This window comes from Drosophila navojoa, chromosome 3 (assembly GCF_054131105.1).
Source record: "Drosophila navojoa isolate 15081-1374.11 chromosome 3, UAZ_NAV_1.0, whole genome shotgun sequence".
Classification (NCBI taxonomy): Eukaryota; Metazoa; Arthropoda; class Insecta; order Diptera; family Drosophilidae; genus Drosophila; species Drosophila navojoa.
The window spans coordinates 6,342,501-6,369,249 of NC_142891.1; the positions used below are offsets into that span (position 1 = coordinate 6,342,501).

Here is a 26,749-nt window from a genome sequence, read left to right on the forward strand (position 1 = left end):
ATAATAATAAAAAATATATGAAAGTAAAATATTGAAATAATTAACGTTAATTTCTGAGAAAATTAATGAAGACTTTAATACATTTTTTTTAGAACTTTATTTTTTTTTTAGATTTATTTTTTTTAAAGAAATTTTTAAGACTTAGTTATTTATTGTAAATAATTTTTGATTGGGTTTATTAAAAAATAAATAAATAAATAAATAAAAAAAAATAATAATTATAATAATAATAATAATAATAATAATAAAAATTCGAAAATAATTAACGTAAATTTCTGAGAAAATCAATGCACACTTTTTCAATTTTTTTTATTTTACTTTAAATTTAGTTGTAAATCTTTTAGTTTTTTATTATTTTTAAGTGGATTTGTTTATATTAATTAAAACAAGTAAGAAGACTCTAGTCGAGACTGCTCGACTAGGAGATACCCTGAACCCTCCAAGCTGATATTCTTATCATTCTGCACTTCTTTTATGCACGCACACATGCATACATATGCATCCACCCTCACGCGCCCGCGCTCTGCTAACTGCGCAGTAAGCAGCGACTGCGCTTGGGCTGCGCTGCAGTGTGGGCAACAGTATGAGAATTTACTTGGTGAATAACTTCGTTTGTAAACATACGATCTTAATGAAATTTTCAGGGCGTAATTATATGGTCAAAATGTGTGTACGTTCCAAAGCACAAGTCTCTAGTACTTGAAATACGTTTTTTACAAATTGGGGGCGAAGGGGGCGTGGTATCCAAAATCTGTTGATTACAAAATGTTTGTATTCATCATACTTATATACACAGTAAATCTGAAGTCTCCACGTCTAATAGTATTCCAATGAGGCTCAAAAAACAAAATCAATTTTTCGATTATTCTCGATAAAAAAGTTATCGGATGAGTTATCGAAAAAAGAAAGCAAACTCGTACTGCGTATGGTACACACGAGTATGCACACAAAATTTCAGCTCTCTAGCTCTTATATCTTCTGAGATCTCGGCGTTCATACGGACGGACGGACGGACGGACGGACGGACGGACAGACGGACAGGGCTATATCAACTCAGCTCGTCATGCTGATCAAGAATATATATACTTTATGGGGTCTGCGATGATTCCTTCTGCCTGTTACATACTTTTTCACAAAAACATTATACCCTGATTTCCCATTTTCAATGGGTTCAGGGTATAAAAATGACAGTAAATATATGAAAATAAAATAATAATAATAATTTACGTAAATTATTGAGAAATTCCTTTAAGACATTTTTAATTTTTTTTTTCTTCTAGAAATTCAGTTTTAGGTCATTTTAGTTTTTTATATTAATATTCATACTATTTATTTTCTGCCAAAGAAACACATACGCCTAGAGTCATATATCCTATCCATCCCAGTTATTTACATAGAACCCAATCCATCATAGCTCAGCAAATTTATGTCTACTTCTATGGCCAATTATTTACACTGAATTTTTATTTTATTTTATCTTGTTTTATTACTTTCTCTATAAATTTTTGCAATTGCTTACACCATTTCTTTTTTACATCTAAAGGGTATTAAAAACGTTGTATACTATATACTTGAACCTACATACATACATATATATAAATGTATTTATGTATATACAGATATAAAGCTCAGCGCATAATGAATGCCACATAAATTCGTTGGCGCTTCGTGCGCTAGTTTTTTGCCCGTCTATGATGAGTTTGTAGTAAAAATGCATTTTTATTACGGAAATAAATTGCATTGAATGCTGCTGCTGCTGCTCCTTTTTTCTTCTTCTACCATTGTCGAGTAGCTTGCATAACTCGCACCGCTGATGTTATTTCGATAAAAAGCGGTTTGAAGTGTGAATGAAACTGTGCACGATGGCCAAGAATTTAAAGTGCATAATAAATTAGCAGAAATGTTCATTGACATCAAATATTAATTGAATTTATTTCAAATAGTTGTGCACTGAGTTATGTTGATTGAGCACAATCAAGCTGGTTAAACACAAATAATAAACATAAATATGCATTAGTGGTCTAATTAAGGTTCAATGTGGCTGAAATCTATTGCGTATTTCGTTAATTACCTAATGGCCAATGCGGCGTATGCGTAATGTAAATTTATTGTCTTTCTTCGCACATATAATTATCTTTTTATTTCTGATTACAAGTTTAACGACTTGAACTAAGGTCGTAAAGGCTAATTCAATATTATGATGTCTTCCGCTTCTTTCCATATATATTAGCTCGTATATTGACTGCATACATGTTTTTTGTTAAATATTTATGTATTCAAATGGCATGCCAATAAGTACGCTCTACTTTTTTAATTTTCTAACTTTTCTCTTAAATATTTTAGCATAACATTGAGTATACGTAAAAAAAAACTGTTGCATATTTGGTTTTTTGAGTTTTTTTTTTATGTTAAGCCCAATACAAAATGGCGGCGAACAACAACAACCACCACAACAGCAACAACAACAACAACAACAACAACAACAAGCATTACAGATACGACGACAATCATGTCAATCCTTTAAAACTTTTATTGTTCAGTCGAGCATAAACAAATATGTAGCGAAATAAATAAAAACACACAGACACTGACTGTAGTCGATATGTGTATGTATGTGTGTGTGTGTGTGTGAGTGGGTACAAACAGCAACAACAATGGCGGAAAACTAATATGCTTTAATGGCTTAGACTTTCAGCACTTTGAATGGCTGCTTTCAGCTGTCTGAATGCCTCGCCCAACTGCCTCTCCCGACTGCCCCTCCTCCCCCTTCCTGCCCTGCTGTGACAGAGGACAATGTTATCCTTTTTGCCTTGGCTGCGCAAACAAGTCAAATGGATAAAAGGCTGGCCACACAGTTCTGGCCAGAGCCTGTCGACTGCCCGCCCCCTCACTCCCCCCACCCTGTTGCCGGCTGCATATGTTTGGCTTGACTTGCGTCTGCTTAATGCGCAAAATATTGCGATGATCAATAACAAACGGTTGCCCCACACACACACATACACACATGCACACACACACACAGACACCCCCTTCAAATCAGAGTCGCAGCCACATTATGGCCCGTTCGTTCGCTTGCTGCTGGCCCCGTTACCATCTATCAGGCATGTTGTTATCATGTTTGGCGTCATTATTGTTGTAATTTATTAACGCACACAACATTTTTCGCTTACGCCCTATCCAGGCTGCGTGTGTGTGTGTATGTGTGTGTGTTTGTATTTTTATCAACACATGAATGAAAGCTGCGACAAATGCGTAGCAAATATGCCCGTACACGCATACAGCACACACCCACACGCACACACCCACACGCACACTCACGCACACGCACACACACAGCAGCCGGCCTTCTCTACACATGTTTCAGTTTTTGTGCGTTTGATCTTTCAATTATGGTTGATGCTTGATTTATAATTGAATGCCAGCTGTGGGCACAGAAACCAAAAGCCGTAGCCAAATCGCTTTAGCCCTGACTACAATAGCAATAGCCTTTGGAATGCCGCAGATAAGCCCCGAAAAGTTGGCCAAATGAAAGCATCAACTCTTTAAATTTTTGCGTAAAATTTCGACCTGAGAATATACTCAAAAATAATATATATAAATTTACATTTTGTGGGGAGTATCTAAAGTGGGATATAATATAGTTATGTTTTATAAAGCCTTTAAAAATTACTTAAATATGTGATATTTAAGCTTTTATAAATCACTTAAATATTAAAGTATAATTATTTAACAAAACAAAATTTAAATAATAAATATAATTAAAAAAATTATCAAATATGTTAATATATATATATTTTTTTTTTAATAATTAAAATATTTTTCAATTGTTATTCATATAGAAAAAATTAATATGCTTAAATATTTTATATTTTTTGTTCTTCATATAGAAAAAAATTATTATACATAAATATTTTATATTTTTTTGTTCTTCATTAAGAAAAAATTAATATACATAAATATTTTACATTTTTTGTTTAAAAATTAAAAATTTGTTAAGTAATTATATTGTATTCTAAAATTTTTTAATTTTTTCCTATTTTCTATTATTAATTTTGATTTTTTAAATTTAATTATAAATAGACATAATTATAATTATAAATAAATTTTAAAAAGAAATATATATATTACGCCTAGTTTAGATTAGTTTTATTAGGAAATAATAGTTAAAAGAGAAATACTTTTATAATCAAATTCATTTATTTTAAATATATTTTAGCTTAATTAAGTGACTTAAATATATTTTTCTTACCATCAATTTTATAATACATTTTACATAATAAATATATAACTAAATACGAATCTTAATCAAAAAGCATTTTTTGTATGAATCTATAATGAATTAACTAACATATTAAGAAGATCAAGAGACTAGACTAAGAGTATGCATATCTCGTTTGCAGCTTGTGTAGAATATTATTATGACAACAGCAACCAATGATAGTTTCTTGCGTCAATATCTTTCATATATCGTATGATCTCAACATTGTTTTCAGCTTTATCCACTAACTGCCTTAATTCGCCTTAAGGAAAACTCAAGACGTGCCCCGCATAAAACGCACTAGCTTGTCTTTGGCCAAGACGCCTTCAATTACCTATTGCACTCGACTGCGAACAACTTGTGCCATCGAGCTGGCCATTAATTTGGTTGGCTGGGTTGCCTGCCAGTGGCTGGCCAACGTTGCCCCTGTGCGCCCCTTGGTTAGCTGTCAATTGTAATGTTGCCAGTTGGTTGTGGCGCCACATGCAGATGCAGTGGCAGCAGCAACAGCAGTGGCAGCAGCAACAGCATCTGCATCACTTACCGCCAACCACTTTGATAGCTAAAGCAGCTAACCAACCAGCCACGTGAAGAGCAACTTGGCTTGGCTGGCTGGCTGCTGCACTCGCCAAATTGCAACACTTGATTGACTTTCACAGCACATTTATTTTTTTGGATAGCTGCTGCTGCAAGTTTTCAACGACTTTGGCCAAGTTTCGAGCTGAAAGCAATTCCTTAAGAACTTTGCTGCCTCAACGTAAAGTTGAAAACAGAAAGCGTGCTCAAACCTGCAACTCAGCAGCCTCACACGTGTGTGTTTAGTAATTTAATGCGATCCGGTTTAACGCTCATTCCCATTTTTTCTATGCTCGCTCACAAAAAGAAAAAGGGGTATATTGGTAAAGCTGTTTTTTGTGTGTGTTTTCCTCAAGCAGCAAGTATTCTAGAGTCGCTTACACCCTTGCCTTGGCTTGGCTCTTTTCTGCACCTTTATCCCATTTACCTAACCCTCTCTTTAGTTTCACTCTCCATTTTACTTGCAATGAAACGTAATTTCATGTGATTTTTCTTTTGTCTGGCGCCTGCGAAACTTACAAATTGCAAATTGATAAATTGATTTGCAGCCGAGTTCGTCTTGCGGCCTGTGCCACACGTTCTCCTGCCACACACACACACACACACCGTCTCTGCGCGCTCTGCTTGCCACACAAATACAATTTGTAGGCAACACTCAATGCTTGCCACGGTTCGGCAATTTGTTGCGCCACGAAATGCCGCGTGGGCGTGCCATGGATATGTATGTTGCTAGTAGCACGGATGTTAGAGTTGAGGCTAAAGACGGATGTTGGGTCTCGCATACCCTGTAAGTGTTAAGAACGTGCAGCGGGTTGCTCAAGAAGAAGTGTTATATGCAAAGGGTAACATACATAGTTATCTGAGGCCAAGCTGAAGTCATATTTGTTTACAATGTCAAGAAATGTGGTATATCGTATGGGATTGAATAATATCTATTATATAATGATTACATGTAGATCGTTCCCAGACTTTTCTCTATATACAGACTAAAGTATTTTCTATAAATTTTTTTTCTTCAAATAACATTTCTTAAGATCATAATCTCATAATAGGTATTATACATAGATTATATCCAGATCCAAAATAAAGTTAGTTCTGAATACTTTTCTAGGATTTCAAGGAACTTTCCATAGGATTTCAAGGAACTTACGAATAGGGTTTACAATCTCAATCGATATCAATAGATTATAAGTGGACCATTCACAGATTTTTTTAATCCCATTTTTAGACATTTTATGTATTGTAAACGGCTATAATCTATGTCCTATATATTTAAGTAGTCTGTTACGAATAATATTGAGATATATCATAGAATTACCCTTCTCTAAATTCTCACACAGTTTTATGCACTACGTCCAGGGTATCTGCTAGTCAAGACTTTTACTGCCACGCTCTTCTCAGCTGCCTTTGATTTAAGAATTTAACCGTTAGGCAGAGGCGCGTCTGACCCAATTTACGACACTTTCGATTGGATTGGAGCACATGTGACTGCCTCTAGTACCTCGTATATATACACATGCACACCCACATCTATATACATATATTTATGTATATGTGCATGTATAGAGATCTATGTATTTGTATGAAACCGTATCGGTATATCTTCTGCGACAATTTTTTATTGCTGCGGCTTTGGCAACTCGACTCGACAGTTGTTTTTGAAGTTTTGCATAGCCTTTTCCCTCTTTGAGCGTATTTTTCCCCTTTTTTAGTTCTCTCGAACTTTGAGCACATAAATCACTTGCTGTAAAACTGGCTGTTCTGGTTAAAGTATGCTCTACACTAACCCCAACTAATTGTGTGCCTGTGTGTGTGTGTGTGTGTGACAGACTGGCTTTAAATTTATTGTTGTGTCAAATGCAGGCGTGAAGCGCACAACCGAGTTTCAATACCTCAAACCCGAATGCAACAGCAAACATTCACTAATTATGCAAGGGTCATTATTAAACTTCATTTCAGGTGAACAACAAACAGAAAGTACAACAACAACAACAACTGCAGCAACAACAACAACAACAGTTGGTAAAAGAAAAACAGTTGTAAATGATTTTAACCCACTTACGTAAATTTTGACAGACAGAATTTCCATTTGCAACATGCTTTTGTCATTTGCGCAAATTAATGCCTGACAAACCTGATGGCTCGACTCAGCAGGGGGAAGGCGCTTCAAGTGCTGCTCGACAGCAGCTGCTGCCCTAGAGAACTATATAACATTTATTCCATCAGCATGAAAAGCCGTCTGGACTCCAATTTATATGTATTGTAAGTGAATAAAATGTTGCTCGAGTGCAAAGTGTGAAAATGCTGGAGATCAAAATTACTCAGATATAATAAAGAGATAATTGCAATCTCACTTTGCTGATTAATGTGTAACCAAATTTTGGAAGTCTGGGTGCTCTGGTCAGAAGAGAGCGGTTGATATAATCCCTGCGCTCAGTAAGCAGCCCATACTTCTATGATTCTATGATTCTTTTGTAAATATATTTATAAAATGCTTTAACCTTTGTGGTATTCGGAGAATTATTTTAAACAGAAGTAAACTTATCGATTTTTATCGATAAAAAGTAAATAGAGTGAGCAATTGAGCTATGACCTATACAAATATATATTTAAGTATATATTTATGATTTCGGTTGTAGTTAAAGAATCTTCCTGATCCGGATATATATACTCCTTATAGGTACCATCACAATTTCTTCACCCTGTCTATTTTGAATAAAACTATAATACCCTTAGATTCTATTTTCAATGGGCAGAATTCCCGAATAATGGGAGTCATAGGTTCTATTCATCTGTCAACTTATATAAGGGCATCAATCATTGCAAAATACTCACACTTTTCACTCTTAAAGGACAAACATCGTCTATTTTACGATTTATTCAAAGTCGAGGCAGACAGCACAAGTATCAGATTCCACATTTCGATAGCAACCAGTCCCAATATTCAAAGTTTTTCACGAACTTTATAATTTTGTCGGTCGTTAAACCTTAGCCGCATCGCTTGTTTCATTTACTTTCATTCACTTTTGGGGCTGCTCATACCGAACAGCGCCTATGTACAATCACTGATAAGGTTTACAATTTGTTTACCATTTGCTAAAAGTCGACACGCACCCATGCACAGTCACACGCCCACGCAAACACACCCACACACACACACATACATTTGTATTCTCTTCTTCTTCTTCTTTTTTATTGTTTTTATGCTTTTCTCTGCTTTTGAGCTTTAACATTTTCGTTTCCGCTTTTGACTCGATTTCGTAAAAACATTTGCAGTTTCGCTTTGTTTTTCTTTCAGTTTGTTATTATTTTTTTTTTTTTTCCTCTTCACTCTATTTACTTTCGTTGTATTTTCATAGATGTATTGTGTGTGTGTGTGTGTGTATTTATTTCTGTATCTGCGTGTGGTATTTTCATGATGCTGACATAAATCTGTGATATATTGCCATGCAGCTGTCGGAGCCGATAAATTTTTACCACGGCTGCCAGCGAACGCTATAGTTTTATTTAGCAAAAGGCTTTTGTCTCTCTCTATCTCTCTCTCTCTCTCTCTCTCTCTCTCTCCTCGGACAGTCAACTCAGTTTGTTAAATCAAATCACAAACTTGTCTAACAGCGCGACACGTTGATGACAAAAATCCCTCCGTTTCCCCCTTCTCACATTCTCCTTTTCGCGTCCCCTGCGATCACGCCCCCTCTAACGCCTACCACGCTCTACAAAAGTCATTACATAACAAGTGTTGGCCACATTCCCAGCGGACACTTGAGCATAATTAATGCGCTGCCCGCGAATTGGGCACAGCTCCACAGTCGAAGAATCAAATGGGGGCTGGCCACGGGGCTCAAAACTCCGCAATTGTCGCTCCCAAATTAATTTGTATAATTTTGCAAAAAATAAAATGAAGGAAGCAACAAAAAAAAAAATAAAAAATAAAGCTGTAATAGGCAACTGAATTTGCTCCCACGGGGAAATCCCTGCATTCAAATGAAGTTCTCAGTGCCTCGCGCCCTGAAAAGTAGGCAATTATTTTGTGGCGCATCACGGCAAGGCAAAAGGTAGAACCGAAACACAGGGTATAAATAATGAGAAAATGCAGGTTGAGTGGCCACGAGGCAAGGATTGGGCCCAGGCAAACTCACCGAAGTGGCCAAGAGAAAATTTAACTGTACAGCTGCGTACTGGGGCTGCATACATATAACGATAATTAATGTAAATTATATCTGTGGCAGTGCAATGCAAACATTTAAAGAGATTAAGTGAAAATCACATGAAAATGGGAAAATATTGTAGAAGTTATGTCTATGGGAAATTTAAGATTTTTTTATGTTAAATATATTTTTAAATAATTATAAAAAAAAATTTAATTAAAAAAATTAATAAAAATAAAAATGTGTAATATATTTTAAAATATTTTTAAATTTTTTAAAATAATTTTAATTTAAGAAAATTAATAGAAATAAAATTACTTTACTGTTTAATTAATTCGTACTTATATAGTAAACTTATAAGACAATTTAGTGTACATTCAATTCAAGGATAATGACATACATCAATTATTTGGCAATTTACTTGCCGACTACCTAATAAATATATCTCCGAAGATATCTAGAATGAATGTATAACCTATTCAACAAAAAGACTTTATACAAAAAAAAACCACAAAAATCGCAGATGTAGCTTAAGCATTTAAGAATGTTTTCTGCTTAATCCATAACGTAACTGTTCTGGTCTTTGTTTTTTATTGTTGCTATTGCATTGTTCACTGTTGACCCATTTTGTGCCTCCTTATACCCTAAGCATTACACTCAACTGCTGCAGCTGGCATTACCTTTCATTCTACCTCTGCTCTTTATGCGCTCTCACTGTTATTTCCCATCTCTCTCTCCCTCTCTCTCTCTCTCCCTCTCTCTTCCTCTCTCGTTCTCTCTGTAAATAACAACTTGTATGTATTTGTTCGCAATGATTTGCTACCTTAAAACCATAAAAAACAAAAGCGAGATCCGTAAAAAACACAATTTTAAGCTTAACAAATTTTTCACGCTTTGCCTCAAACCAAAATAATAAATAAAACTTTTCTTGTAACATTTTTTATGCTCATTCACGAAAGTGAAATGAGTATATTAGTTTTGTGTAGTATTCACCTTGAGGTATGTCCGTCAGCTAACTAGAGGCGTGATTTTTATCTTAAAGACCATGATTGAGTGATTGTTGAAGCGCTAGAGAGAATATATGTTGTAGATCTTTACTCCTAATGGAGCGTGACGAATAGGTTCGAGCGGTATTTTATACAGTTTTAGAGTTAGCAAAAATATCAAACAACTAAATTCCTTTTGACATCCTTATACAAAAGCCCCAATCGGAAGTTTGGCAAATCGAAAAATCATTGCTTAGGCCATATGAATGAGTATTAGCAGTCGGTAACGACCGACTGCAGCTTTGTTACCTATTCTTTTTTCTCAGCTTTTTGTTCTATTTGATATTTTGTGCCCGCTTCTGTTTCTCGTTTGTTATTGTTACATATTTTTAGATATATATTTGCCAGATTCGTAGATTTTTTAGCTCTCTTCCCCTTACCCCCCACGTTCGCTTGTTGTTGTTGTGGCCAGCAAAAAGTTAAAGTTTATTTATTCAGCTGGCCACGGGGATAGACCAAAAGCCACCTGCACTTTTTCTTTCACGTGCCAACGACCAGCGAGTGAGGCTACGAGAGAAAAAGACGAACAGATAGACAGCGAGAGAGAGAGAGAGAGAGAGACAGAGAGAACTGGAGGTGGTGAGTGGCAGCGAGGGGTAAAATTACCTGTAAAACGCAGAAAACTTTTCACTTTTTGGCCGACGGCGGTTTTCGCTGGTGGTTTTTCTGCTCGAGCTGCAGGTATTTATATTTAAATGCTGCTTGTGGCACGCCATTGCGCCTATTGTTATGCAATGAAAGTTTTGTATTCACATTGTTCTTATGCCGCCGAAAAAAAAAAGAAAAAAACCAAAAGACAAATGAAGCAAACCAAAGCAAAACAACAACAGCAACAACAAATATCTGTGAATAGCCCAACACGAGCGAACTGGCATCAGGGCCTTGGACTTAGACAACAAAAAATCTCCCATTTCGCCTGCGAAACTCGCAGCTGAGTTAGAACATTCGCTGCGCGTTCCATTCCAGCAGCTGTTCGACTGATGCGTCGTGCGACCTTCAACAAGCGAAACGTTAACGTTTTTATTATGTTCTTGACTTCTAACCACATTTTCACACCGCATATAGAATAGGCCAAGTCCTTGACAGCAGACACACACACACACTCGTACAAAAAAGCCTCAAACCTAATCGAATACAAAAATTTGGTCGACTTTTAAATGTCACACGGGTAATGCTCTTTCATATAAGTTCATATATGATAAATATTTATTGCCAATTAAAATTTTCTTATTAATGTCAACTAATATAAATAAATTTTATAATATTTATTTCTTTAGTTGATATGAGTTAAATATAAATTAAATTTGATTTAAAATTAAGTACTAGCTACCGAGGCCTTCTAGAAAAATTAATAATATAAATTACCATATATAGAATTATTTAATTATAATTTTATAACATATAGTCCATCCATTTTGTTTCCTTTTTTTTTTTAATAAGCGTAAAAAAAACATTTGTGCATCGATATATTTTTCTTTTATTAATTAATTACTTAATTAAAATTTTTAAACTATTTAAAGAACTTTAAATAAAATCATTAAAACAAAAATGTTTGCCTGATAGATTTTATTTTTTTATTTATTTATTTTTATTTTTTTTCATATTTCATTAATCGATGCATTTTATATTAGAAATAAATGCCATCAATGACTATTAATTCTTGTTAATATAATTAGCAATTTCACCTTCATGACAAGCTCCAAGTGGTCAATGTTAGGGTATCAAGGATTGCTTATAAAATCAGTGAGCCATAATTTGCTCTGTCTGTTATCACTGCTTGTCTCTGCTACACATCGTATATATATACCCGAGTATATACATATATCAACATTTTTTTGCCATAGTGTTTACTATCGAAAAATCGCCATGCCAACGAATTCCATATATCGCCCTGACATAAATATAAATATAAATTTTTATTTTTTCTTGTCTGGCAAAAAGCTTTTGCCTTTTTGCGAGGACAGCCTTCAGGGCCAATCTTCCATTTTATTAGATAGATATATACATATATATATGTATATACTGTGTAGTATATATACTACAGATTATTTACTTTTTTTGGTTAGCTTTTCGGTCGCATGCAAAGTGAAATTTATTAGAAACGCAAAATCTGTTTGCAGATTGTGTACGAAGATTTGATTATTTATGGTCAGCTGTTTGCTGTTGCGGCTGCTACGTGGACTTATTTTTTTCTCTGCTTTAAGCCGAGTTCTATGTGGCACAGAAGTGCAGTCTAATGAACGGCATATTAATGCTGCTAAGATAAAATGTACATTTATTTTATAAATAAATCAATTCATACAGATTGTAAGATCAAAGGAGTTTCTTTTTACCTTCAATATCTTCCCTAGAAAATAAAGGGTGTAAGAGCATTTCATCTTAAAATTCCATCTTAAATATAAGCAAGAAATTATGCAGCACTTAGCAAATACAGAACTTGCTTGAAAATTTAATTTCAATTAGTTGTTCGACCTCATTGTACATTTATTTACTCAAGCCATATTCTCGACAATCCTAATTAAACTGCAGAATTTCTCAACTAGAACTGTTAAAGGTAGCTCAAGCTAATTAACTTTAACTCGCTGCCAGCAAAATCTAAACACAAACAACAACTAAACAAAAGAAGCAAAAATAATGAAAATAAAATTTAAAAAAAAGGTAATAAAAATTAAAAAAAGAAAATTAATTTGTTTGCTTTATGCCTTACAGAACTGAATCCAAGTGAACTGAAGAACTGGAGCGTGGAGCGTGGAGCGTGGCAGGGAAACTAAACAGCAGGTAAATTGTGCAAACAACTCGACTTATAATTAGTGCTAAGAGTAAACGCTTCAAAACGTAAATAAACAAGAATAATACAAAAATAATAATAATAATAAAAATAAAAATAAAAATCATGATGAAGGCTCAAATGAATATTTGGCTAAAAATAGTTTTGCATACATATTTTTGGGCAAAAACTTTAAACGTTACGTTTTAAATTGCTTTTCCTTTGCAGGGACAACTGTTGCTTATATATATATGTATATAAATATATATATATAGAGAGAGGGAGAGAGGCTTATATATATATATATATATATATATGCTATTACTTTAGTGTTCAGCCTTTACAAATAGTTCAAAAGTTAGCTGCTTTCTGCTCTTCCTTCTCCTTCCCTCTCTTGGCCAAAGCAAACTACAAACCACACAGTACAAAAAGAGGAAGAAGTAGAGAGGGGAAACAAGAAGGAAAAAAAAAGCGAAAGAAGAAAAACAGACCACACAAAACTTTAGCCCAAGAGCCATTAAGGGGTTAAATAGATTTTTTCATTATTTTTCCTCAACTTGGTCGCCACTGCGACAGCGCTGCGAAAACTTTTCCGCTGAGTTTTCCATTTTTATTTCGTGCGTCCGCAAATATTGACCGAATTAACAAAACTGAAAAGAAAACAACAGCCAGAAGATGGGTATGCTCGACTTAGAGATATTCTGAATTCGATTATATCTGTTTAGTGTAGTAAAATATGTTTGATAATCTGGAAAATGGGGTTTCCTTTGAATTGAATTGTTGAATAGAAACTTGATGAAAGCAGTTAGCTATAATCCTGCATGAAAATCAGTTTATTGAAGGCACTTCAGATCTCTTAAGATCATAAGTTTAGATTATCATATTTTCACTTTGTACCCTATAAAATATCACCCAACTCCAATATCTTCGCTGCAAAATTGGAATACCCTCCATCAAGCATCATCAAATCAATGGGTATTTGCACAAAGTTTTTACCGCACACAATGGGCTGCAGTTGCCAGCCTTAAAACTGGGCTGCTCCCACTGTCAACAGGCTAACAATTAGGCCATCTGTAATAACTGTTTTGCGCAGGAGCTCGAGTAACTCTGATCTTAACTAGACCACAACAATTGACCACAACAAATTGTAGCCTAGAGATGCGATCGATGTAAAATGTGAGGGGGAAGTAGAACAAAAAAAAGAAATAGAAATGAAATAAAACTCAAATACAATTTATTGCAAGTAAAGGGTTAAATCGGGTTAGATGTCAGGGGTTACGAGCTATATTGGAACGCAGCTAAGTAAGTGGGTGGCAGCTACAAAATGCGGACATGTATTTGTATTTGAAAATGCCGCGCACGTTTGGCCATGGAGCTACGTGTCTGGTGCAGAAACCGAATAAGGATCACAGCAGAGCCCTGGACAGCTTCAGGCCAGTCAGCAGTTAAGCGCTAAACTGGAGAGAGATGGAGAGAGAGAAAGAGAGAGGGAGCTGCGGCTGCAAACTGACCAACACACTAGAAATGTGGGCTTGCAAAATGTTAAAAGCAAAAAGTCATGCAACTAAATCCTGTCCAAAGCGTTTTAAACTACAAAAAAGGATTTGTGCTAAAAAGCAGCTAAAGATTTTTTTTTAGTTTTTTTTTTTGCGTGACAGCGGGGTAAATGGTGTCGAGGTCCAGAATTGGTGTGGCAGGGCAAATAGAAGACAGCGCAAGCAGCTTGGTTAGAATGACAATGAAATATTTATATAAATAAGAGTGAAGCTCAAAAGCATTCTGAGTGAGCCAAAAAGAAATTCATCTAATTTGTAAATATTTAAAAAATGAATTACATTTTAAAAGAATTTTTTGATGTTAAAAAATTTAGCCAAGATTTTACTCGATATTAGCAGCTTCAACAAGAATAAATCTTTGAGTCTAATAAAATAAAATTTCAATGCGACTTTTCCAATTTCCATAAATTACTATGCGTCTCGGCAAAGCGCACTCAAGTGTCGGCTATGACCGATGTAGAGCACAAATTAAGTGCCGCACGTTGTGAAGCCAAGCGAAAGTATCGAAACATGACAAAGGCAGAGAGGGGTAAAAGGGGACACAGATAGAGAGACATAGAGTGAGAGAGAGAAGCCAAGGCAAGTCGCCTGGCAAATAAGAACTTATATAGCGTTGAGTCAGCATTAAGTGCAGCCCAGCATGCAACATTGCCTGCATGTTATGCGAGACGCCGCTCCCTTTCTCCCTCCCTCCGAGCATGCATGTTGTCCCGCTCTGTCCCTGTCTCTGGACTAACCGTTCGATATGGTACTCGTTTTTGTCCTCGTCGCTGTCAATGACTGTCAACGGCAGCAAAAGCGAGCCACGACATGCACTGACTGCAGCAAGGGATTGAAGCAAATTCAGAGTAAAAATTGTAGAGCAAGAGAGAGAAGGTTGGGCGGGGGGGGGGGGGGGGGGGGGGGGGGGGGGGGGGGGGGGGGATATGCTGAAGCAAGTCGACTTGCCAGAATTGACATTTCAATTTTCACACACGCTCTTGCGGTCGCCCCACATGCATCCCTTCAAGAACGGAAATTAAAACCCAATAAATTGCTGCAAGCCACAAAAATAAACTTAAGTTTGGCTTTAATTGGCTCACTTGAAATTCATTTAAAGTGCCGCCATTGCCCACGCCACGCCCTTGCCAATGGCTAATTAGCTACTAAGCCAATTGTCAATTGCCTCGACAGCAAAGAGGCGTTCCTCTCTTCCTCTCTCTCTTTCTCTTTCTCTCTCTGTCTCTTTATTTGTCTGCTGCATTAGCTGCGACTTGGTTCAAGGTCCTTGCGACAAGGTCGCGCCTCGAGCAGCACAGTGTTTGGTCTTACATCATAAATACACGATAAACCCATTTCACTTCTGCTACTGCCCCTGCTACTGCCCCTGCTACTGCCCCTGCTACTGCCCCTGCTACTGCCCCTGCTACTGCCCCTGCTACTGCCCTGCTCCTGCTGCTGCTGCTCACATTATTACATGCAAATTTCATGGCCTGCTGCATGTAGAAGCCATTAGCAGACGACACTAATAAATAAATATGGCCAAAATCAAATTTTGAAATTGAAGAATACCCTTTAATTTTAAAGCAGGGACTGTCTAGAAACATAGACATAGAAGAATGAATGACAGAACTTGCTGAAAGCACTTGAAAAGTTCTTAAACAAAATTTAAAAAAAATCAAATATAATAGCTTTCATATAGAATTTCTTTTTTTGTAAATCAACCAAGTTGCTCTAATATTTTATTTTTCAGCATCAAAAAACTTCTTGTGCAAATTTATAGAAATATTTCTTAGTTTAACCTAACTGATCCGACATGTGGTATACTTCCTGTTTCAAAATTATTTAAATTTGATTTTCAGCATTTTATGCGCTTTCAATAGACTTTAGACCTTAAAGTTGCTATGAAAATTATAGTTGAAATATATTTATTTATATTTGAGATAAGAATATACAGATAGTATATATTTATTAAAAATATGTTTCAGCGCTATTTCGATTAGAAAAAAATAAACATAGTTTAATGAAGAGTTTTCCTTACAAAATAAAATTTAGTTTTGCGCAAATTTCGGCTGAAAATGTATTAAAATAATAAACTTATGTTATGAAAATTAGTGTTAACCAAATATTTTAATATAGTAAAATATATATATAATTTTATTTTAATATATAATAATATATATTTTAAATATATATATTTTTATTTTAATATATAATAATATAATATATAATATATTTTAAATGCCTATTTTAAGAGCAATTTACATTAGCAAAATATTTTTATTTAAATGAAGAGCTTTTCTTGAAAATTAAATTTAGTCTTGGCCAAATTTCAGCTAAAAACGTATTAACATTTCTTTGTTTATAGCTAGAGCATATCATAGCGCTAGGCACTCCCAACTGTACAACAATGCGTATATTTACATATATATTTTGCTTTTTTTTATTTATTTATTTTTTTTTTTTTTTTAAACAGCCTTGTTGACATTGCAAATAAATGGGTGTGGTTAAAAACTGTGTCAAGCTGCAAGTGCAACGCAGCACACATTCGAGTGCCGCCGAACAGAGGGCAAGGGATAGCGGGGCGTTGGGAGCGGGCAGCAGGGAACTGGGGAACAGAGAATGTACAACAATGGGTAACAGGAAATGTGCAAAAATTTGTTTAAATTTTACAGCGAGTCAGGCAGGCAGTCAGCCAGCCAGCCAGCCAGCTAGCCCCTGTGGTGCATTGCATTGACCATTGGCCATTGTTGGTGGTGCTGTTCGTGCTGTTTTAAATGGGTCCAGCTCGCATATGCCGCGTATATATTTTAATATATTTTATTGTTTATGACATGTGGGTCAAGCAATTGCAATGCAATCGTTACCAGCGCGTAAATTGCTTCAAGGGTTGTGCAAAGAAATTCCAGAAACAAGCAAAGCAAAACAAATAAATACGAAATAAAATCGCGAAGGTGGAAAATATGGGGGAAACTAGTGTGAATTGCTCATGTATTGTTGATCAACGAACGAGAGGAGTGCGTGGGGAGAGCGAGGGCAGCAACAAAAATCCATTTCTCTTCAGCCATTGTAAAACATGTGCATAGATATTGGGCATGCGATAAAACTGCAGCTCAATTTTTATTTGAGAGCCAATTTTTAGTTCTGGTATTGCCAGAGCTAGCTGTAAAATATAACTGTTGTCAATTTAGATATAGCTGAGCTCTGGACAATATACAGTTATTCAAGATGCTCGGCAGAGATTGTGTTTGTTCAAGTTGAGCTTTAATGGTTATTAAGCAACTATTTTTAATGGCTTTCCCAACATTTTATTTGCCTTAATCAAACTGCATTCAATATAATTGCCCCTTTCATGCCAGCAACAATTTTTCAAGCAGCGCCATGAAAGAAAGTTTCACCGGCTTTTTGGTAAGCTTCGGTGCTGAGGTTTAAGCCATGGCATAGTTGCACTCTCTGCTTGCTCGTCTTCTTCACTTTTTTCTTCCATTTTGTTGCGTGCCATTTACTCCTCAGCTATCGTTGCGACTTTCACCTGGCAGTGCCAATAAGCCAAGTTAGCAGCCAAGTTGCAGTTTATGCTGTCAGCCAGCGCTTGTGGCGTCACCTGGTTGCGACAATATGCATGGCACTTATTGCCGCTCCAGTTGACATGCGGAACAGGCTAATGGCTGAGGCGGCTGAGAGAGTCGAAGGATGCAGGCAGAGAGAGAGAGGGAGAGAGAGGGAGAGAGAGAGACAGAGAGCAGAGCAACGCCACGCCCAACTGAAGAGAAAACGAATATGTGTGGAGATAGTAAAGCGTAGTCGAATGCGAAATGCACTTCTATTTCGATTTCGATTTTTACTCTATTTTGGCATTCGAATACAAATTAATGAGTTGTTTTTTTAGTTTACTTATAGATAATTATATAGATAATTATCAAAGATATAATTTTAGTATTAATTTTTAATTTTTTAGATTAAATTAAAACAACTTTAGGAGTAGATTTTAATAGGAAATTTATATTACAATTAATATAAATAAAAAGAGTTTTTTAAGATAGAATACAGGAAGCTTTAAGTACAACCTCTATACAAATTTAGGAACATATTTTAATTTATTTAAATATAAATGATGGAAGCTTTCTGAACAATTATAAAACTAACTATATACAGACTTTGATGACAGCTTTGAATATTATTCTAATAGCTTTTATAAAGAGATTCTATAGTTTATTTTAAAGTGAATGATGGAAGCTTTAAGAGCAATTTTAAAATATATATATATTTTTTTTTTGATTTATCAAAACGTAAAGTAAGACTTTCTACTTCTAATGAATATATACATAGATCATAAATTTTAAATGACTTTATTCAGGACTCTCACTCTTTCTCTCGCTCATACTTTTTATCTTTCTCCCTCTCTCTCTCTCTCTCTCTCTCTCTCTCTCTATGTGTCACACTATTTGCTCTAACTCATTCTCTCTGTCTCTCTCTCTCTTTCTCTCTCTATCTCTGTCACTCTCTCTCTCTCTCTCTTTCTCTCTCTTTCTTGCTCACTCCCTCCCACTCTCTTTCACTCCCTTTCACACTCGCTTTCTCACTTTTTCTGTACCTCTCGCTCTTTCTCTCTCGCTTGCATTACTCTATTTTTGTACCTCTCTCTCTCTCTCATTTCAATGTATATATACCATAAAAGATAATTCTTATATAGAAACCATATTCAATCACATCACATAGTAGATTTACCCTTCGGCAAGTGTATTAAAACATCTTGCAGCTGCCGCAGCACATTTTTATTTGCTCAAGCGAAAGTTTAGCAACAGCTTCTTGTTTTTTCCCCCTAGCTTCTTCTTCTTTTTTGGTGGTTTTTTACGCCGCTCGAAATCTCAGCAGCCAACAAAAAAAAAAATAAAAATAAAAAAAATCAAGAAAAACAGCCAAAAATGCTGCATAAAAAGGGGCAAAAAACGTAGCCATAAGTTTGCGTTGAGGTATGCGGCACATGTCCAAAAATCTCTGCAGGCAAACACACACTGCGACACACACACACACACACACACACACACAGTCACACACTTATGCACACATGTTGCATCTTGAAGTTGTTTTCATAGCTGCTGCAACTGCACATTAAAGTTGTTTCTTCGCTGTTTCTATTGCTGATGTTTTTGTTGTTGTTGTAACCCCACACTTGCGGGCACACAGCAGGTGTGTGTGGTCGGATGTTGTATGCCATGTGTGTGTGTGTGTGTGTGTGCGTAGATTTTGTGACCATCATAACACTAGGTGAGCGCTTAAAATTTATGCACTTGTGGGATTTTACATGGCACTTGGTTTTGGCATTTTCATGTCCAAAAAAAAAAAAAAAAAAGTAAAACATCCTAAAATCTAACCTCAAACCTAAAGAACTGCCCTTTCACGCCCCCACCAGCAGCCAAGCGCCCCCTTTTATGCTTGCTCTTGATTTATGCATTTGCTTTGCTGCAATGTTTTTATTAGATTTTAGATTTGGTTAAGAACAAATATGCAAATGGCTCCAGCCCCAAGCCCCAAGCAGCAAAAACAAAAGGCAAGCCGAGCTGCTGCTCCTGCTGCTGCTCCGGCTCCTGCTGCTGCTGCTGCTGCAGTTGTTGGCTCAGTTAGAATTTCAGGTGCGACAAATGAATGCTCAACGGCACAATGAATGCATGACAAAATGCTGATTGAGGCTGTTGACAGTTGTCGGAGTGCACAAGGCTCCCAATAGAGCTCCAATGGCGCTGGTCGGCAAGGAGTCGACCCAATGGGGCTGCGTGTCAATCGGTTTTCATTGTTCTGTCAAATGATTTGTTGCGCTCCCAATTGAACATATCAATTGAACCAGTTCCTGAACTGCAAATGGAACTTGAATGACATCGATTTAGAAGTAAGAGACGTTGTCAGTAGAGTATAAACTTACACAAATAATTTTTAGCTCTTGTTTTAATAATATTCATTAAAGATTCAGATTTTAATTGAGTTTTTCAACTGAACTAGTTCTGAACAAGTGATCGACAAAATGAAATAAAAGAAGTTCTTGATGTTGAATAAACTTAAAAAAATAACCATTTGTTGGCTTTTACTATAGGCAAGTTATAAAGATTCCCTCGGATCAATTGAACTAGTTCCTGGACAACCAATGGAACTGCTTTAAATCGAAATGTTTTAAATAATTATTGCTGCTGAATGAACCTATTTATTATTTGCATTTTACTATCATAGCCACGAAGTAAAGATTCAGTGTTGTATTGATCATGTCAATTGAACTAGTTCTGTTTTGAATGACATTGATTGAGTCGTAAGAGAAGATATTACTGTTTAATGAACTTGAGCTAATATTTATTTGTTATATTCTATACATATTCAAGTAACTTAGATTCAGTTTTAACTTGAACATTGATCTAGTTCCTTAAAAACTGAAGTTAATATTCAACAGTTTCTCTAAAGATCATAATAAAAACGTTATTTTGCAATTAATTTGTCATACGAACTAGTTTCCGATTCTACATATAGCGCGTGGTATATAGAAAAATGAAGGATAAACAACATTTTTCAAGCAAGTCATGTCCAATCTGCTTAGTAAAAATGTTTGATTAGACAAACTGTGCAAGATTAAGATGTCTATATATTTCTAGATATCTTATAATAAAAAGTTAATCAATCAAGCAGCGCTTACACCATTCCACACAGTTCAAAGACCTTCTCTACAATCAATATTACTTCATACATGCAGTTATTTCAAGATTTTTACATGCTTGTTTCAGTAGGTAATGCTCTCTCTCTCTCTCTCTCTCTCTGTCTCTCTCTCTATATATATATATCTCTCTCTATCTCTCTATCTCTCTATCGTTATTCAAATTCAGAATGATTTATTTGGCAATTACTTCACGATTTATCTGCCAAGCCAAACAGCTATCAGCTCAACACACACACTCACACGCACACACACACACGCACACACACACACGCACACTTCACTCAACTATAACATTCGACCTTTATCCGCTTGAAGCAACAACTAAACGCTTTACAGTTTGAAATTTTTCAAATTGTTCATTTGAAGTGAATTTGCCATGTGGTTTTGAGCTTGTTGCTGGGCATTGTTGAGGCCTTGCGCCTGTTTGCACTCGACTCCAAGTGGTTATCCATGTCAATGGTTGGCTCGACGGCAGCGGGAGCGACTGCGTCAGCGTTGACGCATGCAAAGCTTGCAGCGCAGTCAAAGGTCAACAGTGGCGACAACCACAAGGGGGCAGACGACTGAGCTGACTGGACTGAGGAAAAAAAAAAACACACCCACACACACACACTGCGAGAAAAAAAAAAGGTCAAGCAATTAAGTGTTGATCTGGTGGAAAACCAAACGTCTGTCAGGCGAGACAGATAGTCAGACAGAGAGGACAGCTGAGACGGACCAATGGATAACCGGACAGACAGTTGTTGATATTTGCCGGCTACAACAACAACAACAACAACGACAGCAACTTTGCGCTTGACAAGATAACAGTTGAGCGGATTGCAGCCAGCTCCTCTTGAATTTCGACCATAGGATTTAGCTCTTGAAATTTATGCAAATAAACGTGAGCTGATGCCTGATGGCTGACGGTTGGCTGCCTGCTCGGGTTGCATGCCTGTTTGAACTTTGACCTGTACACAAGACTGTCAGTCAGAGCGTTGAAGGTCGGACAGCATACCCTGGCAAAAGAGTTGAAATGGGTTATTATAAAACCGGCAAATCGCGTGCGAGGCAACAGCGACATATATTTAATAAAAAACAGAAATTAACTGTCAATATAAATATGTATTTATTATTAATCCTCTCTAATCCCTTCGCAACGCAAATAGCTATGCATAGAGAGTAACTGGCTCGCCGTCACACTCGGCTCAAATCTCTTCAGACCTTCTACCATTACTGAAACTGAGCTCTGCCGTTGAGGCATGTGTGTTGGAGCGCTTTCCAAGCAGTTAACTTTTCAGAATTTAAATTGCAAACAGTGGATGAGCCGCAGCATCCAACGCCCGCATGTTGCAAAAAACAATTTACCTGAGCAGCCCAATTCTCGCCCATTCTCTAGCCAACCCTCTCTCCCTCTCTCTCTCTGTCTATCTATATATCTCTCTCTCTCTGTCTCTCTTGTCCTTTGTCTTGGCGACAACCTGGTTTCATTTGTGGCGCTGTTTTTTCCGCACATGGAATTTAATTACGCATTCGCCGAGTCGCCAGCATTAAAAATATATGCACTTAACGCGAACAGACTAATGAGCGTAGTGACAGTCTAACATAGCTCTGTTTACCTAGCTTAGCACCAGGCTACAAACATCCATGCGACAACGCCCTCATAAACGCAGTAATGGGCGTGTCACACTTGACTGACTTTTGTCTGTGCTGCTCTACGTTACAGGTGAGGGCATATTAGCTATGTGATGAGGGTGGAAAAGAAAAAACAAAAGTGAAAATATTTCAGTCAGTCCATCACTCAATTTATCATCAGTCTATCAATCAAGCAGTTTCTCAGCTTTTCTTGTCATTCATAAGTGTACTACTTTGAGTAAATTGTTCAATCAAGCAATCAATTGGTTATTTTTAGAGCTAGTTTGTGCTATCAATCATTTTGTTCATCAGTCAATCAAGCAATCAATCAGTAGGCACTAGATTATTGTGTGGGCTACTCAGTTATTAATATCGTTCAATGGTGTACCTCTTTAAGTTAATTGGTCATCAGTGAATTAGTTAGTTATTTTTAGAGTTAGTTAGTGCTATCAATCATTTAGTTTATCAGTCAATCAATGGACTTATTAGCTATCTAATGGAGGCTGCTTGAAGAGAATAAATCAAATTTGTCCACATGTCTAAAGTGCTTATTCAGTTAGTCAATCAGTCAAGACAACTTTTCCTCCCTCAATCAATCGCATAAACAACTAGACAGTTACTCTGGCCTTAGGCTAGTTAGTCGTTAGTCGGTTGGTAAATTCGCAAATCAATCAAACTTTTTAGAGTGTTTATCATTTTATTACCCAACTCGTCTATCAATCATTCAGTCACTCAATCAGTATGCCAATAAAAATAGTATATCTCTACCCAGAGATATTGCCTTATCACATTCCCCATAAATTTCATCACTTGTTTTGCCAATTTCAAACACCAGATGGCTCCATGCCAAAATGCTTATTAGAATATCATATTCGTTTTATGGACTTTATGTCTTTTTTTTTAGACAAATTACTTTGCACATTAAATGCAGCGCATCAGGCATTCGAGTACCCTTGTAACAACCCTCGCTGCTCCGCTAGACGCCCGAACTAGTTACATATTCATTGCGCTGTGTGCGTTATGTGCTCTATGGCTCTATAGCTCCTTAGCCAACCTTTTTTGTTAGGCAACATTTTATTTTCATTTTACTTTTGGCACACGGAACTATTTTGTTACTGGCTGCAGTTAATGTAATATAACCATCATCAGAGGCTCCCAGCCTGTCGGAGTGTGGGCTGGGTGAGGGGTTGGGGGATGGTTCGCTTTAATGGCGCTGGAAGATATGCTACACTTTTGCGCCGTCGTGACTTGCACGAAAATGAAATGATTTGTATTCGCGAGAAAATAAATTATGTGCAAGTATTTTAAATACGAATTCTGACTTCGTTTCTCTTTTTTTTCAAAATGAGAACGCAATTTTTCACAGACAGAAATTGAGTGGAGTGTAGATGGCGAAGGAGAGAAGTGGAAGACAGAGGACGATGGTAAGGTGAAGCAAGACGTTGTCTGCTTCTGGCTCGACATAATGAAAATGTCGAAGTGAAAGTAGTAAAATTTACATAATCTATGCGCTCGGAAATAAATGAGAAAAATCACAAAAACCAGGAGAGGCAAAAGACGAGAAAGGGGAGAGCAAGCAAAGCGGGGGGAATGGGCAAACGTAAGGGAGCTGCTAGCGTTAAGATAAACATTTGATTAAGCGCTTTAGATGGATGCAAAGCATCCAGTTGGGTAGACAAGTGGCATGTATGTGAAGGGGTGGGTACCTGGAATACCTGAGTGTGTAGTACACAGAGCAAAGGGCGTGCCAACGTCTGTTGATAGTTGAGCGTTGTATAACTTTTGATAGCTTGCGAAAACTTTATTAGATGTGAGAAATATTAAAATAGCGTCGAGTGTATCTACCATAAAAAGTTGGGGTTGAACTTGGGAAAAGTGTATGCAAAATGAAGCAACTGCTGAAGCAGAGGAGGTGCTCCTGCTCCTGCTGCTGAAAGTAAAGTCAAATACATTTTAAATGTATTTTAAGACCCGCAATTGACTGCGGAATGAAGAGTGGCCAGCCCAGGGCAGCTGGGAAAATTGACCTAAATAAATGTGGAAACGACATGAAAAAGCAATTGAAATGAAAATAATCCGCAAAGTAGCGGGAAAAATGTAAAATAATGGCAAACTATACGAACTTGAGTTTTTATTATATTTTGCTGGAACAGAGAGAAATATTCTTCTACTTAGCTTTAGTTGAGTGACTTGAGTTTATGGTTTGCTTTGTTGATATTATTTGTATATTATTTTATAATTTTTCAAATTGTGTACACTCTCTTCTATATGCGTGCATTCGTTCCTTCTTGCTCTCACAATAGCGTATTATTCTTGTTATTCTCCATCTCCTTTCCTAACACCTTCTTTGTATACATATATTACAGCTAATTTCGCCAGACACTCGCCTCTTCTATTGCACTCAACGCTTTGTTGAGTGAAATCTCAGATGATCGCCAGTTTTAGTTCATACTCATGTTCGTATGTGTGTGTGTGTGTGTGTGTGCGGCAGCTATGCATGGCGCACGTCTCTTAATGCCGCTCACACTTTATCGGCACGTCCGTCAATTGTCTGTTGGCATCTCGCTTGCACGCCCACTACACAATACAGCAGCAGCTGAGATAAGCTCAATAAAACTGTCGCCTTGGCACTTGGCAAATACATTTGCATACAGCTACTTCGTTAGGGCTGCTCTCTTTTGCATTCCCCCCCCCCCCCCCCTCCCCTCTCCCTATCTCTCTGTCGGCATAGACAAGCATTTGCTTTAACAAAGCAAAAGAAGATAAAGAAGAAGAAAAAACGCAAAAATTGCAACATCAGCTCAAATAACTGTTTGTCAGTAGACGCTCTCTCCCTTTTCTTATTCCGGCTAAGCTTCATGTGTGTGAGTGTGTTGGCAGCATATGAATAGAATATGCAAACGTCATCAGGCAACAACAACAACAACCACAGCAAAATGCAAAACTAAAACATGAAAGCTTATGAAAAGCGTCTCAACTCTGATCTGCTGCTGAAATGCCTTTAACCTTTCAACCTGAAGGCAATTTGAGGTTGGGTTTTTTTTCGGGCTGCGTTTCTTTCGTTTTTGTCGTTGTTCTTGTTCTCTTTTCTCAATGTCTTGAGGTACATTAGCCAAAGAACTCAACCGGCGAGCTGTGCGTTTAGCTCAAGAGAGACAGAGGGGTAGAGAGGGAGAGAGAGAGAGAGAGAGAGAGGTATGCGGAGAGCGCGTGTAAAGCGGATTTCATGAGGAAAGCAACAACGAAACAGCATTTAATATTCTCTTTCTGTAGCATTTATTTAAAATTTATGCTGATGTCTGTGCTCTTTGCCATCCGTGATTATGCGTGAGTATGCGTGTGTATATGAGTGTGTATTCGTGTTGATGTAACATTTGTGGGCAGCGCCACTCGCACTCACACTCACTCTCACACTCACACACACACACACACACATGCAAATGTACATATTTACTTGGCTGCCATTTTGACGCAGTCTCTCACAATATGCTACATTTCCATAAATATTTAAGAAAATTTGCATAAAATGTTAAAACGTCTTCTCAGCTACTTCAAAAAAATAAATAAAAAGAAACCACATACAATATGGAGCAAAGAATTTAATTCATGACGACAAAAGTCGATGCTCTCCAAGTCACAAAAAAACATATGGCATATGGCAACAGCAACAATTGCACGCATGAAAATATAATGCACAACGATGTGTGTATAAATGTATGTATGTATGTGTGTAGGAATATGCATACATACTTACGTACATACATACATATGTATATATTTAAGAGTCCCTTTCTGCTTTAACGCCGACTCGCTTTTGACACATTTACGCGTGCCTCAAATTGAGGCGCGTTGAGCCGCATGAAATTGCATTAAAAGCTAATGAGCTTGAAATAAAAGACAATTTGGTTTTGGAATTGAAAATTTTTGTCTTTTGTTTTCAGTATTTTGCGGTAGAACGCAAAAGGACCGTTAGAGCTTTTAATTTGCGCAGTGACAAAGCAACGAGCAGAGAATGGGCATGGAAAGCAAATGATGAAAAACATTCGTTTTGCTTGGGGTACTGAATTAAAAATACCCTGTGAAAGTTATGCGAAGTATATTTGTATAT

At 36.7% G+C, this 26,749-nt stretch overlaps 1 long non-coding RNA gene across 1 annotated transcript in view; it reads left to right on the forward strand.

The window, feature by feature from the left end:
* Positions 1 to 26,749, forward strand: part of LOC149091647 (uncharacterized) — a 103,696-nt gene that overhangs the window by 24,973 nt on the left and 51,974 nt on the right. The window contains exon 2 of the long non-coding RNA XR_016196579.1: positions 12,738 to 12,806. This is a non-coding gene — a long non-coding RNA (uncharacterized LOC149091647). The remainder of the gene's footprint in view (positions 1 to 12,737; positions 12,807 to 26,749) is intronic.